This window comes from Hylobates moloch, unplaced genomic scaffold, assembly GCF_009828535.3.
Source record: "Hylobates moloch isolate HMO894 unplaced genomic scaffold, HMol_V3 SCAFFOLD_5, whole genome shotgun sequence".
Taxonomy (NCBI): domain Eukaryota; kingdom Metazoa; phylum Chordata; class Mammalia; order Primates; family Hylobatidae; genus Hylobates; species Hylobates moloch.
Window position 1 is genome coordinate 61,685,206 of NW_026652280.1, and position 14,739 is coordinate 61,699,944.

Here is a 14,739-nt window from a genome sequence, read left to right on the forward strand (position 1 = left end):
AGAAAATGTAGAAAGCAAATCTCCCAGTAAATCCAACAAGGATAAAGGAATGGGCAAAAGGAGGAAAAAGATGATATCAGAGTATCAATCCAAAATGGACCCAATATCTGACTTGTAGACTTTTTAAAGTACAGAAACAGGAGAAAAAAAAAAGGTAGGGGAAGGCAGGGGTTGGATATTATCAAATAAATCATACAAGAAATTTCCTGGCGTCAGAAACATGATTTTCCAAATTGAAAGTTCCCACCAGGTGCCCAGCTCAAAGGATGAAGAAATATCTGCACTGTTGTGGACTCCACCTAAGGCAGTCACGACAGAAAAGTGCTAATAGACAACGTTAAAGGCTACGCAAATGATTCCAAAATCACCATATGGGCACAACTACACAAAGCAGGATACACACCATGCCCTCCATCAGATGTACGGCACCTAGTGCCAGTCACTTCCCCAACATCATGAGTGTACACAGCTACAGATGATTCTTCTACCTGTGGGGAAAGGCCTCACCAGGACTGATAAATACCCACTACAGTCTCTGGGTGTTTTCATGCCCTCTGGCCTGTGGAGACTCTGGTGACATACCTGCCTGCTAGCTAGGTCTAAGTAACGAAACAAAGCCAGGGGTGAGGGTTCACTGTGAAGCCAGGTAAAGTGGGTACTTTCCGGGTTCCCTCCTAAGAGACTGTGTCTCATCCAAAAACTGAGATGGCAAATCCCAAACCAAGGTGCTTCATCAAGAGATGGTAATGAGATACTTTAAAAAGAGACAAAGAAAGGTGCTAAAAAAAAAAATGGGTAGTGGGGAAAGGATAGGATAAGGGGGAAAAAGAGGGGGGAGAGGGAGGGGGAGAGAGAGAGAAATTAAAAAGCCTTGAGACTTCTCAAAAAAGGTAACTTCTCAAAAGTAACAATTCTAAAGGAAAACTATTTCCATTCTAGCATTCTATAGCTAGCCTATCAGTTGGGTAGGAGGCTCAAATAAAGACATTTTCAGACATGTAAGCTCTCAAAGAATTTCCTCCCTGTAAACCCTTTCTCAAAAAGCTGCTGGAGGATGTGCTCCATCAAAATGAGGAGGCATGCCAAGAGAGAAGACAATGCGTAATCCAGGACTCAGAATCCAACATAGGAAATTACTGGGATTCAGGGTGAGTGAGGTGTTGACTGCAGAGTTCTGTAGTCCTATCAGAAACTGGGGGCCTGAATTTGTGACTGGTACTAAGAAATGTAAACCAATAAAAATAATTGTTGACTCTAGAGAAAAGAAAAATTTGAACTGGCAAAGAAATAAAATCACTGCACATGCTTAGCTGTAAGCAATATTTAGCCATGAAAATATAAACAATGAATATTAAGAAAATTAGAAAACGGTATTGAGAGCTTAGTATAAAGAAATGTGCGTTGGCCGGGCGCAGTGGCTCACGCTTGTAATCCCAGCACTCTGGGAGGCCGAGGCGGGCGGATCACGAGGTCAGGAGATCGAGACCACGGTGAAACCCCGTCTCTACTAAAAATACAAAAAATTAGCCGGGCGTGGTGGCGGGCACCTGTAGTCCCAGCTACTCGGAGAGGCTGAGGCAGGAGAATGGCGTGAACCCGGGAGGTGGAGCTTGCAGTGAGCCGAGATTGAGCCACTGCACTCCAGCCTGGGCGACAGAGCGAGACTCCGTCTCAAAAAAAAAAAAAAAAAAAAAAAAAAAAGAAATGTGCGTGTGAGAGGAGGGTTAGGTAAGAGATGAACCTTCATCTTGCAGTGTAGGAAATCAATAGAGAAGGTCTAAAATGAAAAAAACAAGCTACAGTAGTGTATGCATACAAGCATGGAATCAAATCCCAAAAAAACAGAAAAGAAATGAAAGGGGCTTTTGCTAGAAAGCAGTAATCAGCTGTGAGAAAGAGACTGGGGTTTTTCATTATAAACCTCACAGTACTATGTACTTAAATGTTTAAATTACATATAAAAATAATATACTTAAGATTTTAAAAGATAAATAGAACTATTATGTGATATAGCCTAATGAATAAGAATCATATTTACAGAAACAAAAACTACTTAAGGGAAGGAAAATATGAACACCAAGCAAATATAAGCATTGTAAGGCTTTTTTCGTTTTCCTTTTAATTAGGAAAAGTTCCTTTCCAACTCTCAGGATCAGCACCTATGGTCCATCTGACCTGTAGGTATGTCTCATTAGTAAGACAAAACAAACAAACCAGGAAATTTAAATACAACAAAGTAATCTAGTTAATTCACTTGAGACAGGGAGATGTCCTAAAACAAAAGTCCTATTTCTTGACTGTCATGAAGATACCACACTTAGGGGGGAAGGTCCATTTCCATTTGATGGCAAGGATAGCACTGAAAGATTCAGCCAGCATTTAAAAGGATGACCTTCAAAAGATTAAAAAAAAAAAAAAAAAATAGCCACCGTAACAATATAGGTATACCAGTACCTACGTTTTTTCAATTGGCAGAGAATAACATTTCATGTAGTTTTATAAGCTAAGAAAATTGGTGTCCATTCTAATGAAAATCAATTATTCAAGCTTACAGAAAAATGTTAGAGGCCTTATGAACTAATCAGCAAATTTTTTTATTTTAGTTAAATGCTCACCTGCAATATACTAGGTATAGACAACTGTGCTTTCTAGACATCCCATTCTAAACACAAAGATAAGGTCCCTCCTACAGGCCCACACATTAACAAAATTCATGCAGCCATAGATGAAATGATGGCAAAAATCTTAAGGATTTACATTTATAAACACATGTTGTGCATAAGATTTGTATACAAGTTTTCTAACTTCGGCACTATGAGAATAAAGAAATTTCTTCCTTTCTGGGTCAAGAAAGAAATTCTAAGCAAACACATGAAACAATGTTTTTCTCTGAGATAAAAATAAGCTTTCAACTAAACATTAAATTCTCACATTAAAAATATAAGCCCAGAGCTAACTCCAAGACAGTTCCTCAGACTTTCCCAGAATCGCTCAAGCAGTATTCCCTTCTAAGTCTCTCCCTGTCCCTGATTCATAAAACTCTGCTTTACGCAGAAGCAGACCTACTTGATTCCTCTATGACACTATCAGCTACTTCGGGATAAGAGTAATGTTCGTTCATTCACCTTCGCCCTTTGTCCTATGACTCTCTCAACACTGGCTTCTCTGGCCTAATAAGACCTAGAGGTGGATGCGGGCTCCAGTTTAACATATGACCTCATTTAATCCTCAGAACCAGCCTGTCAAGTAGGTATTGTTATCTCCCTATTACAAAAGAGACAACTGAGTAAATGATACATCAAAAGTATACTCATGAATTTGGGAATTCCCAAAGGTCTATGAGTATTATTTCTATTTAATGAAAGGTTCTTTGAGCTGATATATCATTCATTTATTCAATTACACTAAGGAAAACACCACTAAAACTCTGTTAGCGGGGAGCTTATCTGCAGATGTAGTTACCAAGTGAGTCAAATGATACAGTGAAGAAAGCACTAGTTCAAAAGACAGATCTGCTCAAAAAGAATTCAGATACTCAACTGTATTAGGGGTTTCCACTGGCTACCAACAATGTGATGGGACCTGGATTTCTGAACTGTTGCAGGAAGTCAGGGACCCTGAACGGAGGGACCAGCTGGAGCCAAGGCAGAAGAAATTAAATTGTGAAGATTTCATGGACATTTATCAGTTCCCAAAATTAATACTTTTATAACTTCTTACGCCTGTCTTTACTGCAGTCTCTGAACATAAATTGTGAAGATTTCATGGGCATTTATCACTTCCCTAATAATACTCATAATGTCTTATGTCTGTTTTTACTTTAATCTCTTAATCACGCTATCTTTGTAAGCTGAGAATGTATGTCACCTCAGGACCACTACTGTACAAACTGCAAAACGTGTGTTTGAACAATATGTAATCGCTGTAGCCTGAAAAGAACAGAATAACGGCGATTTTCAGGGAACAATAGAAGATAACCATAAGGTCTGACTGCCTGAGGGGTCGGGCAGAATAGAGCCATATTTTTCTTCTTGCAGAGAGCCTATAAACGAACGTGTAAGTAGGAGAGATATCGCTGAATTCTTTTCCCAGTAGGGAATATTAATAACTGATACTGTGTGGAAGGAATGCATTCCTAGGGGGAGGTCTATTAATGGCCACTCTGGAAGTGTCTGTCTTACGCGGTTGAGATAAGGACTGAAATACGCCCTGGTCTCCTGCAGTACCCTCAGGCTTACTAGGATTGGGAAATTCCAGCCTGGTAAATTCTAGTCAGCCTGGTTCTCTGCTCTCGAACCCTGTTTCCTGTTAAGATGTTTATCAAGACAATATGTGCACAGTGGGACAAAGATCCTCATCAGTAATTCTAATTTTGCCTTTGCCTTGTGATCTTATTGCCCTTTGAAGCATGGGATCCTTGTGACCTACTCCCTGTTCATACACCCCCTCCTCTTTTAAAATCCCTAATAAAAACTTGCTGGTTTTGTGGCTCAGGGTCATTATGGTCCTACCAATATGTGATGTCACCCCCGGAGGCCCAGCTGTGAAATTCCTCTCTTTGTACTCTTTCTCTTTATTTCTCAGACCAGCTGTCACTTAGGAAAAATAGAGAGAACCTACGTTAAAATATTGGGGGCTGGTTCCCCCGATACTGAACAGAGTAAAAGACTGGAAGCTCTATTCAACTCTGAAACTGTTTAACTGAATGATCCTTCTACACACAGTCCAGCGCCACGTAACCCAGGAGTCACAGTGTACACTTACTCAAATCAGGAACTGTCAAAATTATGAGGGAAAATCCTTGAAGAAGGCACCATGTTGGATACTGACATACCATGTCTCGCATAGTCCCACTGAGCCCATTTCCTCCTCCCCAACACCTTTAGTCACCTTCCTATCAGGATAAGCCCGAGAACAATATTTAGCTTGTTTTAGGGATCATGCTGTATGAGAAATACAGCTTAGACATTCAATCCAGTCTCAGCCCAGTGATATGCTCATGCTGTGAAACACAGGCCAAAGAACATTAGGTTCACCTTGTCCAACTCATTCCAAAGTGCACCAAGTAGGCGTGGTAGGGCCACATCACCTCCCCGTCTTCCTGGCTGGTATTTCTCTCCTTGACACAACTGCCTTTCAAAACATAAATAACCCAGAGAAACCCACAGCTCCTATAAAGTAGGTGCTATCTCTCTGTTACCAATTTATAGATGCTGACATCTATAAAGAAAAGCTTCGGCCGGGTGCAGTGGCTCATACCTGTAATCCCAGCACTTTGGGAGGCCGAGGCCGGTGGATCACTTCAGGTCAGGAGTTTGAGACCAGCCTGGCCAACATGGTGAAACCTCATCTCTACTAAAAATACAAAAATTGGCAGGGTTTGGTGGCAGGTGCCTGTAATCCCAGCTACTAGGGAAGCCGAGGCAGAAGAATCATTTAAACCCAGGAGGCAGAGGCTGCAGTGAGCCAAGATCGCACATCACTGCACTCCTGCCTGGGTGACAGAGGAAGACTCTGTCTCAAAAAAAAAAAAAAAAAAAGAAGAAGAAAAGAAAAGCATCTCAGCAGGGCACAGTGGCTCATGCCTCTAACCCCTCAGCACTTTGGGAGGCTGAGGTGGGAGGATCGCTTGAGCCCAGGAGTTCCAGATCTTCCTCAGCTGATATAGCAAGACCCTTATATCTATTAAAACTAAAATTAGCCAGGGATGGTGGCACATGCCTGTGGTCCCAGCTACTCAGGAGGCACAGGCAGGAGGATTGCTTGATCCCAGCAGGTCCAGGCTGCAGTGAGCTGAGATCGTGCCACTGTACTCCAGCCTGGACAACAGAGCAAGACCCTATCTTAAACACACACACACACACACACTTACCCAGTTCTACCTAATAAACACACACACACACACACACACAGCTTATCCAGTTCTACCTAATAAAAGTAACAACAGCCAGGTGTGGTGGCCCAACCCAGCAATCCCAGCACTTTGGGAGGTAGAAACGGGAAGACTGCTTGGGCCCAGAAGTTTGAGACCAACCTGGGCAACACAGAGAGACCTCATCTCTATAAATAACAATTAACAACAATAATCATAATAAAGCAAAAACAAAACGCTAAAATTGATTTAGGGATGATAAAGCAATGCACAGGAACTGTCAAGAGTCCTTGGGCAGCAGGCCAGCATAGGAACAAGGCAATATGGGGAGGCAGGTCATCGCTGCCACATGGCTGTGGCCTCTGGAAAATCTCTTTCAGCTTCAGGGTTCTCACCTAGAAAGCAGCATTATTATCTGTACGTTCTACAGTTGTTGTGACTCTTAAGAGAGATACTTTATGTAAAAAACTTAGCAAAATGCCTAAAGAAGTTGTTCAATAAGGTAACTGTAATAATGATAATCTTTGACAAATATTAAACACCTCCTCGAAATACCTAGTGTTCCTAAGTAGAAGGCATCAGCACCACTTTACAACAGACTAAGAATGTCAGTGGATAGACCAGATATTAAAGACCCCAAAATGTCAAATTTCTATATTTCAAATAATGCTACCTAGATAAGTTATTTTTAACAGCTAAGCCAGTTAGAAAATCCTGCAACAGAAGATCAGTCCTTTCTTATAAAGCATTTGTTGACCGGGCACAGTGGCTCACACCTGTAATCCCAGGACAGCTGGCACATCACTTGAGCCCAAGAGCTCGAGACCAGCCTGGGCAACATAGGGAAGCCTGCTCTCTACAAAAAAATACAAAAATTAGCCAAGCATGGGCCGGGCACAGTGGCTCACGCCTGTAATCTCAGCACTTTGGGAGGCCGAGGCAGGCAGATCACAAGATCAGGAGATCGAGACCATCCTGGCTAACATGGTGAAACCCCATCTCTACTAAAAATACAAAAAATTAGCCAGGCGTGGTGGCCAGCGCCTATAGTCCCAGCTACTCGGGAGGCTGAGGCAGGAGAATGGCATGAACCCGAAGGCAGAGCTTGCAGTGAGCCAAGATCACGCCACCACACTCCAGCCTGGGCGACAGAGCGAGACTCTGTCTCAAAAAAAAAAAAAGAAAAAAAGTAGCCAAGCATGGTGGCGCAGGGCCTGTAGTCCCAGCTACTGGGGAGGCTGAGGTAGGAGGATTGCTTGGGCTGGGGAGGTCAAGGCTGCAGTGAGCAGTGATAGCCCCACTGCACTCCAGCCTAAGTGACAGAGTGAGACCTTGTCTCTTTAAACAAAAAAAGAAAAGCATTTGTTTAACATTTTAAATAATAAAAACAGAAAGCTTTCTCTCTCTCTCTTAAGTAGTATTTCTCTCTTATTCTTGAATAGCTTATATATAAATTGACATTACGGCTATAATGTCAAATAGGTACCTATTATATCTATTTATTTTTATTTTTTTTATTTTTTTATTTTTTTTGAGATGGAGTCTTGCTCTGTTGCCCAGGCTGGAGTGCAGTGGTGCTATCTTGGCTCACTGCAAGCTCCGCCTCCCGGGTTCATGCCATTCTCCTGCCTCAGCCTCCCGAGTAGCTGGGACTACAGGTGCCCGCCACCACACCTGGCTAATTTTTTGTATTTTTAGTAGAGATGGGTTTCACCGTGTTAGCCAGGATGGTCTCGAATTCCTGACCTCGTGATCTGCCTGCCTTGGCCTCCCAAAGTGCTGGGATTACAGGCGTGAGCCACAACACCCATCCAGGTACCTATTATTAATTTTAAAAAATACCGTTAAAAGAGTTTAAAGAAATGTAATATGTGGACAGACGTCTCGGAGTGTTTACAAAGAAAAAAATAACACAGCCTCCTAAAACAAACAAAAGATATATCCCCTATGATGCTTCAACTAAGCCCAAACATTCCTTAACTTATGTTGGCTCATAAGAAAAGCACATTGTTTTACAAAGACCACAAGTTTATAGACTCAACTGTCAGGAAAAATATCCATAACAATTCAAGCAGCTCCAAATCAGAGCTTCTAATTCATATTAACGATCTGACGGTTTTGCCGGCACATACCGGAGAGCAATTCAAAATCATATAATCAAATGATCAGATGACCTTATATTGAATAAATTATTTCCAAATACTTTTTAAGAGCTGTTTGCATTCTGGACACCTCCCTTTCAGAATAAGTTTAAAGACATGTCTCCAGTGCAGCTGGACATATCTATCTTGCCAGGAGCCATAAATGTCATATCATAATGCACTGAATAGATGAGGACGATCTTGGTCAGCATATAATTCTACTGTTTAGTCAGGGGTATATAAAAAGTCTTCTAGGCGAACTGCAATCCCACACTAACCAATGAACTTTTTGTTTATAATTATGATTCCTTTTATAAAAAAGAGACCATCTTATTTTAAATTTAAAAACGGATGCTTAGGCTGGGCACAGTGGCTCACAGATGTAATCCCACCACTTTCGGAGGCCAAGGTGGGTGGATCACTTGAGTCCAGGAGTTCGAGACCAGCCTGGGCAACATGATGATACCTTGTCCTACAGAAAAGTACAAAAATTAGCTGGGCACGGTGGCGCTTGCCTGTGGTCCCAGCTACTTGGGAGTCCGAGGTCGGAGGATCGCTTGAGCCCTAGAAGCGGAGGTTGCAGTGAGCCGAGATTGCACCACTGCACTCCAGCCTGGGTGACCAAGTGAGACCTTGTCTCAAATAAAATAGAAGTTTAAATCAATATTCTAAGGTCATTTATCCCTTTCATTTTATTTCAGAAACAGGTAAATGCAGAAATTCAATCTGTCACTAACAAAGTTACTTTATACCATATATCTATTTTTTGGGCAGTAAAATTACCAGTTCCAACTTTAAAGTTTCTGAAGGATGCTTTCCCCATCTTTAGCTCCTCCCTTCACCTAATACAGCTTAGTCATAACCACCAAAGCCAAATAATTTTTAAACCTAGATCCTTCCTTCCTTCCCTCCTTCCCACTTACTCATGTATTTATTTATTTAGACTCAGGGTTCTACAGTGTCATCCAGCAGTGGCATGAAAATGGCTCACTGCAGCCTCAACTCCTTGGCTGAAGCCATCCTCTGACCTTAGCCTCTTGAGCAGCTGGGATCACACAGGGGCCCGCACTACCATAGCTGGTTTTTTTTTTTTTTTTTGGAGAGACAGGGTCTTGCCATGTTGTCCAGGCTGGTCTTGAACTCCAGGGCTCAGGCCTCATACCCACTTTAAAATCAACAGATCAGTCCGGGTGCGGTGGCTCACGCCTGTAACCCCAGCACTTTAGGAGGCCAAAGCAGGAGGATCACTTGACCCCAGGAGTCTGAGACCAGCCTGGGCAACATAGGGAGACTTCTCTCTTTCAAAAGAATTGTTTCAGCCGGGCACGGTATTGTTTCGGCCGGGCACGGTGGCTCACGCCTGTAATCCCAGCACTTTGGGAGGCCGAGGCGGGTGGATCACGAGGTCAGGAGATCAACACTATCCTGGCTAACACAGTGAAACCCCGTGTCTCCTAAAAATACGAAAAATTAGCCAGGTGTGGTGGCATGTGCCTGCAGTCCCAGCTACTCAGGAGGCTGAGGCAGGAGAATCGCTTGAACCTGGGAGGCGGAGGTTGCAGTGAGCCAAGATCGTGCCACTGCACTCCAGCCTGGGTGACAAACAAACAAAAAAACACTAGTAAAATTCTAAATTCAAAGATTATAAAAATACGTACCATTTTTTGTTTGTTTGTTTTTTGAGACAGAGTCTCGCTCTGTCACCCAGGCTGGAGTGCATGCAGTGACACGATCTCGGCTCACTGCACCTTCTGCCTCCCAGGTTCAAATGATTCTCCTGCCTCAGCCTCTAGAATAGCTGGGTCTACAGGCACACATAACGACACCTGGCTAATTCTTTTGTATTTTTAGTAGAGACCGGGTTTCAGCACGTTGGCCAGGCTGGTCTTGAATTCCTGACCTCAGGTGATCCGCCCGCCTCGGCCTCCCAAAGTGCTGGGATTACAGGCGTGAACCAACGCGCCCAGCCTTCTTCCTCATTTCTTGTTAACAATTTTAACATAAACTGACAAACCTGATCACTGAAATACAACATTCAAAGGCTTTAGCAGAAAAAGACTGAATTGCAGTCAGCGAATCAAATTAGCAAAAATGTTTACTTTATCATCATTTTAATCCTGAAAGTGACATTGAGTTTTATCTTGTACTAAAACACAGTTTACCTCCTAACAGATTTTTTTTTCTTCTCCTTCCTTTCTGACTGAGAAGTTGAGCAGAGACAGATGCCCAACCCCAGCTTCCACCAGCTTCCTGCTGAAAATCAAGAGCAAGGCAGCCCACCAAGTGGCCCCGGCAGGATTCTGGCCATTTCCCCACTACACGAGTTGCCACTGACTCTGCTTCATTTGGACCTCAGGATGAGCAACTCCCTCACACTTGTCTTGAAACACACATGTAATAAGCATTTAGTGTTAGTAATAGTGTGTTACTAAAATGAAGACTCAAGCTGACAGCAGGTGAGGTGGATTCCAAAAATCACAGTTAATTACCAAAGCCGCTAAGCCAAGTTATTCAAATGTCTTACTACCAAGATTTAGCCATAAAACTTACTGCTCCAGGCTATAATACCTTCAAACTCTTCAAGTTTTAAAGATACATTATATATAGGATTCTGCCAACTAGAGGCTCTGTCTACCAACTTGTGGGTTGTTTCATCATGAAGGAGGCAAATGGTAGGTCACAAGACTCTGGGTCTCATTGAGAAGTATAAAAACTTACTAGGCGGTGAAGGGTATTGGAGAGAGAAAAACAGGATTTTAAAATGAAGATTCCAGACCACTGCTTACCAATCTGGCACGGCAAGTCGGGCAAATACACACTCAATGACAGTCACTGGGGTCACAGTAACAAGAAATGGATTTAAATTAAAGATGGAAAGACTTAAATCAGGCTTAAAGAAAAACCTCTTGATTTAAATTGCTAAGCACCTGTGGGAGATAACCAACTCTACCTCTTACTACTAATCTATCAACTAACAAGACAAAGCCTCCAGCTAAGCGTTCCTGTGCCGATATCTATTAGGAAATATGTACCCAAGGCACAGAAAAATAGCTGACACAAAGAACCAAGCCATAATGTAATATTAATAAAGTAAACATCTGACTCTTTACCACCTCTAACACGTGGCACCACCAGGAATATTCATCCATGCCTCACCATTCAGGGAAGGTAAGTGAGCTCACTCAGGAAGTGCCACCGGCTTCCAGGTCACTGGTAAGGACAAACTGCCGGCTGCGTCTACCTTCATTCAACAGACCTCGACCGAATCGCATCCCAAAGCCGGCTATGTGCTTGGAACTTACTGAGCAGCTATGGAATTTGGCTTTCAGGAACTCTGGGTCCAGTCCTTAAAACCAAAAGTGCAATACAGGGCGATGGGAACCTCTATTGCTACGTTATCCTAGCAATAAAGGAGACAAAGCCCCAGCTGACTCTATTATTGGCTTAACAGTGCTTTACTATAGTGTTCAAGGGTTTTCAAACACTTCATTTCCAGCTTCTCTTAAGCATAATGCGTCCCTATTGACTCTCAACTGTGCCATCAAACGTTAAAACAGAACCTGTCGTTTCATTTCTAGCTTTCTATGGCCACCTCTATCAAAAGTTGGGCATGGAGATACTTCAGTCTGGCCGGGGCGGTTGCTCACACGCCTGTAATCCCAACACTTTGGGAGGCCGAGGGGGGGCAGATCACCTGAGGTCGGCAGTTCGAGACCAGCCTGGCCAACATGGTGAAACCCCCGGTCTCTAATAAAAATACAAAAATTAGCTGGGTGTGGTGGCTCATGCCTGTAAACCCAGCTACTCGGGAGGCTGAGGCACAAGAATCGCTTTAACAGAGGAGGCGGAGATTGCAGTGATAGGAGATCGCGCCAACTACACTCCAGCCTGAGCGACAGAGCGAGACTCTGTCTCGAAATGAAAGAGATACTTCAGTCTGACATACCACAATCAACTACAATTTAATTGGAGGGAAGAGCCGATGTTGGACGGCTATCACACGTGGCTTCATACTATTCTTTTTCTTCTCTGGCTGGGCACGGCCTGAGGATGACTGTCCTCCAACAACTGAGGATGCTGCAGGAGGACCAGCCCCAGCACCTGTCTCCGTCCCCTGCACTGTGTGGCCAGCTCTGCCGCTTCTCCCCTGCTTCAGCATCACCTGCTACACGTCTTCTCAATCTTAAGCCACTAACAACGATCAACACCAGACCGTTAAAACATAAACCAGTATGGACCACTAAATAATTCGTAAATATTTCAAAATGTATTTCAAAACCGACTTTGTATTGTCAAAACACTATAATCTAGCCAGGCCAAGTTTTAATAAACAGTAACACCCAGCATCACTACTGGGCAAAGAACTTCAACAAGGCCTACCTTGACACTAAGTCTAGAGCCTCGTTTTCAATTAAAAAAAAAAATGGGTAAGCCCCGAATGCGCATTAAAAATTAGTTTGGCCATTTGCTAAGTAGTCCTTCAAGGCATTTCCAAGTATTCAGAGTTCCAGTACTTTTCTGAAAGGAAGGGTGATCTTTCTGGTACTGGTTTGCATAATTATGCCTAAAAAATGTCACCTTGAATTTTCAATGAAAAGAGTCTTAAAATGTTCAGGCGAGTGGAGAAAATGGTGATCCGCTGGCGTTAGAAGTTGACAGAGAGGCTCTCAGTACAAACTGTATCTGAACATGTTCCTTACAAATTAAGATCTGCACCGGGGGCTGGGGGCTTTGAGAAAACTAACCACATTTGAACCCGGTCCACACAGCTTGAAGGCGAAGGTGCTGGGCAAAGCGCAGCGGGTAAGAAACACCAGCAACTCGGCGGCCCCCGCCTCGCCGCGGATCACGTGCCCGGCGCCCCCTCCCGCAGGGCCGCGGGCGGGATGGAGAGGCGGCCTCCCGCGCGCCTTCCGCACTCCCCTCCGCGCCCCAAACCCAGGGGTCGGGGTGGTCTCGGGTAACCATCCCCAGGGCGGCGGCGGGGGAACTGCGCGGGTTTAGAGTCCTCAGCAGCCACCACTGACGCCCCACCGCCCCCGGCTCCCCGCGCACCCCGCCGGTCCGTCTGCGGCGGCGGCGGTAGGGGCCGCGTCTACGTGGCGCGGTCGCGGCGAGTCGGGGACTGGGACGCGGGGACCGGGAAGCGGGGACCGGGGCGCGAGGAGAGGACGGCTCAGCCCGCGCCGCCCCGGAGGGTCCCGGCCTCCAGCAGGACAGCCCCGGGCCCGCGCCGACCCGGAGGGTCCGGACCTCCGGCAGGACAGCCCCGGGCCCGCGCCGAGGGAAGCCCCCAGGCGCAGACACTCGCCGCCAGCCCCGGACGGACGCCTGCGAGGAGCCCGGCCCGCGCCCACTTACCTACGGCGGCTCCGCTCCCTGCCAGCGGGCGGCTGAGGGCAGGCGGCGGCTGGACTGCGATGGCTAGGACCCGCTGGGGAGGGAAGCCGAGGGGGCGGGGTCGGTCGGGGGCGCGCACGGGGTCGGAGCGCCAGCAGCCGCCGCTGCCTCGGAAGCCGCCTGGGCCGCAGCTGAGTCGGGCGGCCCTCATGAATGGGACGCGGCGGCTGCGGCGGCAGAGCCGGCAGCGAGCGGGCGGGCAGCGCGCAGGCCCCGCCCCAGCCACGTGACGCGCGCTCCCGGCCGCGCGCCGCACCCCCGCCGCCGAGCTGCAGGCGTGCGGCTTCTCACCGCTCGCAGTCCCTGGACTGCGGGCCTGGGCCCCTGGCCGAGTGAGGGCGGGGCCTCGATTTTCTACTGCCTCGGGCGACAGGAGACTTACTTTTTTTTAAAAAAAGTTTCTTCCGGTCCCCATGGCAACCCTGCGGCGGGTCACGTGGGACTGAGAGCCCAATTGCCAAAAAGGAATATTAAAGCGCAAAGAAAGTCTAGGGAATGAATGTTTTATAATCCCCTTTTGATCACTAGTAGCACATCTCCTTTGCTTGCTTACATCTCCACCAAAAAAAAAAATAAAATCCTATTACACAACTCATTTTTAAAAATATGCCGGGGTTCTTTTGTTGTTTTTTGTTTATTCTTTTTATCGAGGCAGGGTCTCGCTGTGTTACCCGGGCTGGTCTCCAACTCCTGGGCTCAAGCATCCTGCCACCTCGGCCTCCCGAAGTACTGGAATTACAGGCATGAGCCACCGTCCCCAGCATTAAAATATACTTTTTAAGAAATGGGTGGCCTGTAATCCTAGCACTTTGGAAGGCCGAGGCGGGCGGATCACTTGAGGTCAGGAGTTCGAGACCAGCCTGGCCAACATGGAGAAACCCCCGTCTAAACTAAAAATACAAAAAACCAGCCGGGCGTGGTGGCGAGTGCCTGTAATCCCAGCTTCTCAGGAGGCTGAGGCAGGAGAATCAGTTGAACCCGGGAGGCCGAGATTGCAGTGAGCCGAGATCGCGCCATTGCACTCCAGCCTGGCGACAGAGAGACTCCGTCTCAAAAAGAAAAGAAATGGGGCCGGGCGCGGTGGCTCACGCCAGTAATCCCAGCACTTTGGGAGGCCAAGGCGGGTCGATGGCCTGAGGTCAGGAGTTGGAGACCAGCCTGGCCAACATGGCAAAACCCTGCCTCTACTAAAAATACAAAAATTAGCCGGGCGTGTTGGCGCGCCTGTAATCCCAGCTACTTGGGAGGCAGAGGCTGTAGAATCACTTGAATCCGGGGGTAGGAGGTTGCAGTGAGCCGAGATCGCGCCACTTCACTCCAGCCTGG

General features: G+C 45.9%; 1 protein-coding gene across 1 annotated transcript in view; it reads right to left on the reverse strand.

Annotated features, from left to right (window-relative positions):
- The window catches only part of LPIN2 (lipin 2), a 105,686-nt gene extending 92,095 nt beyond the window's left edge, over window positions 1–13,591 (reverse strand). Inside the window, exon 1 of the mRNA XM_032152704.2 lies at window positions 13,375–13,591. The gene's annotated coding sequence lies outside the window, so the exon portion shown is untranslated. The remainder of the gene's footprint in view (window positions 1–13,374) is intronic.
- Between the last annotated feature and the right edge of the window lie 1,148 nt (window positions 13,592–14,739).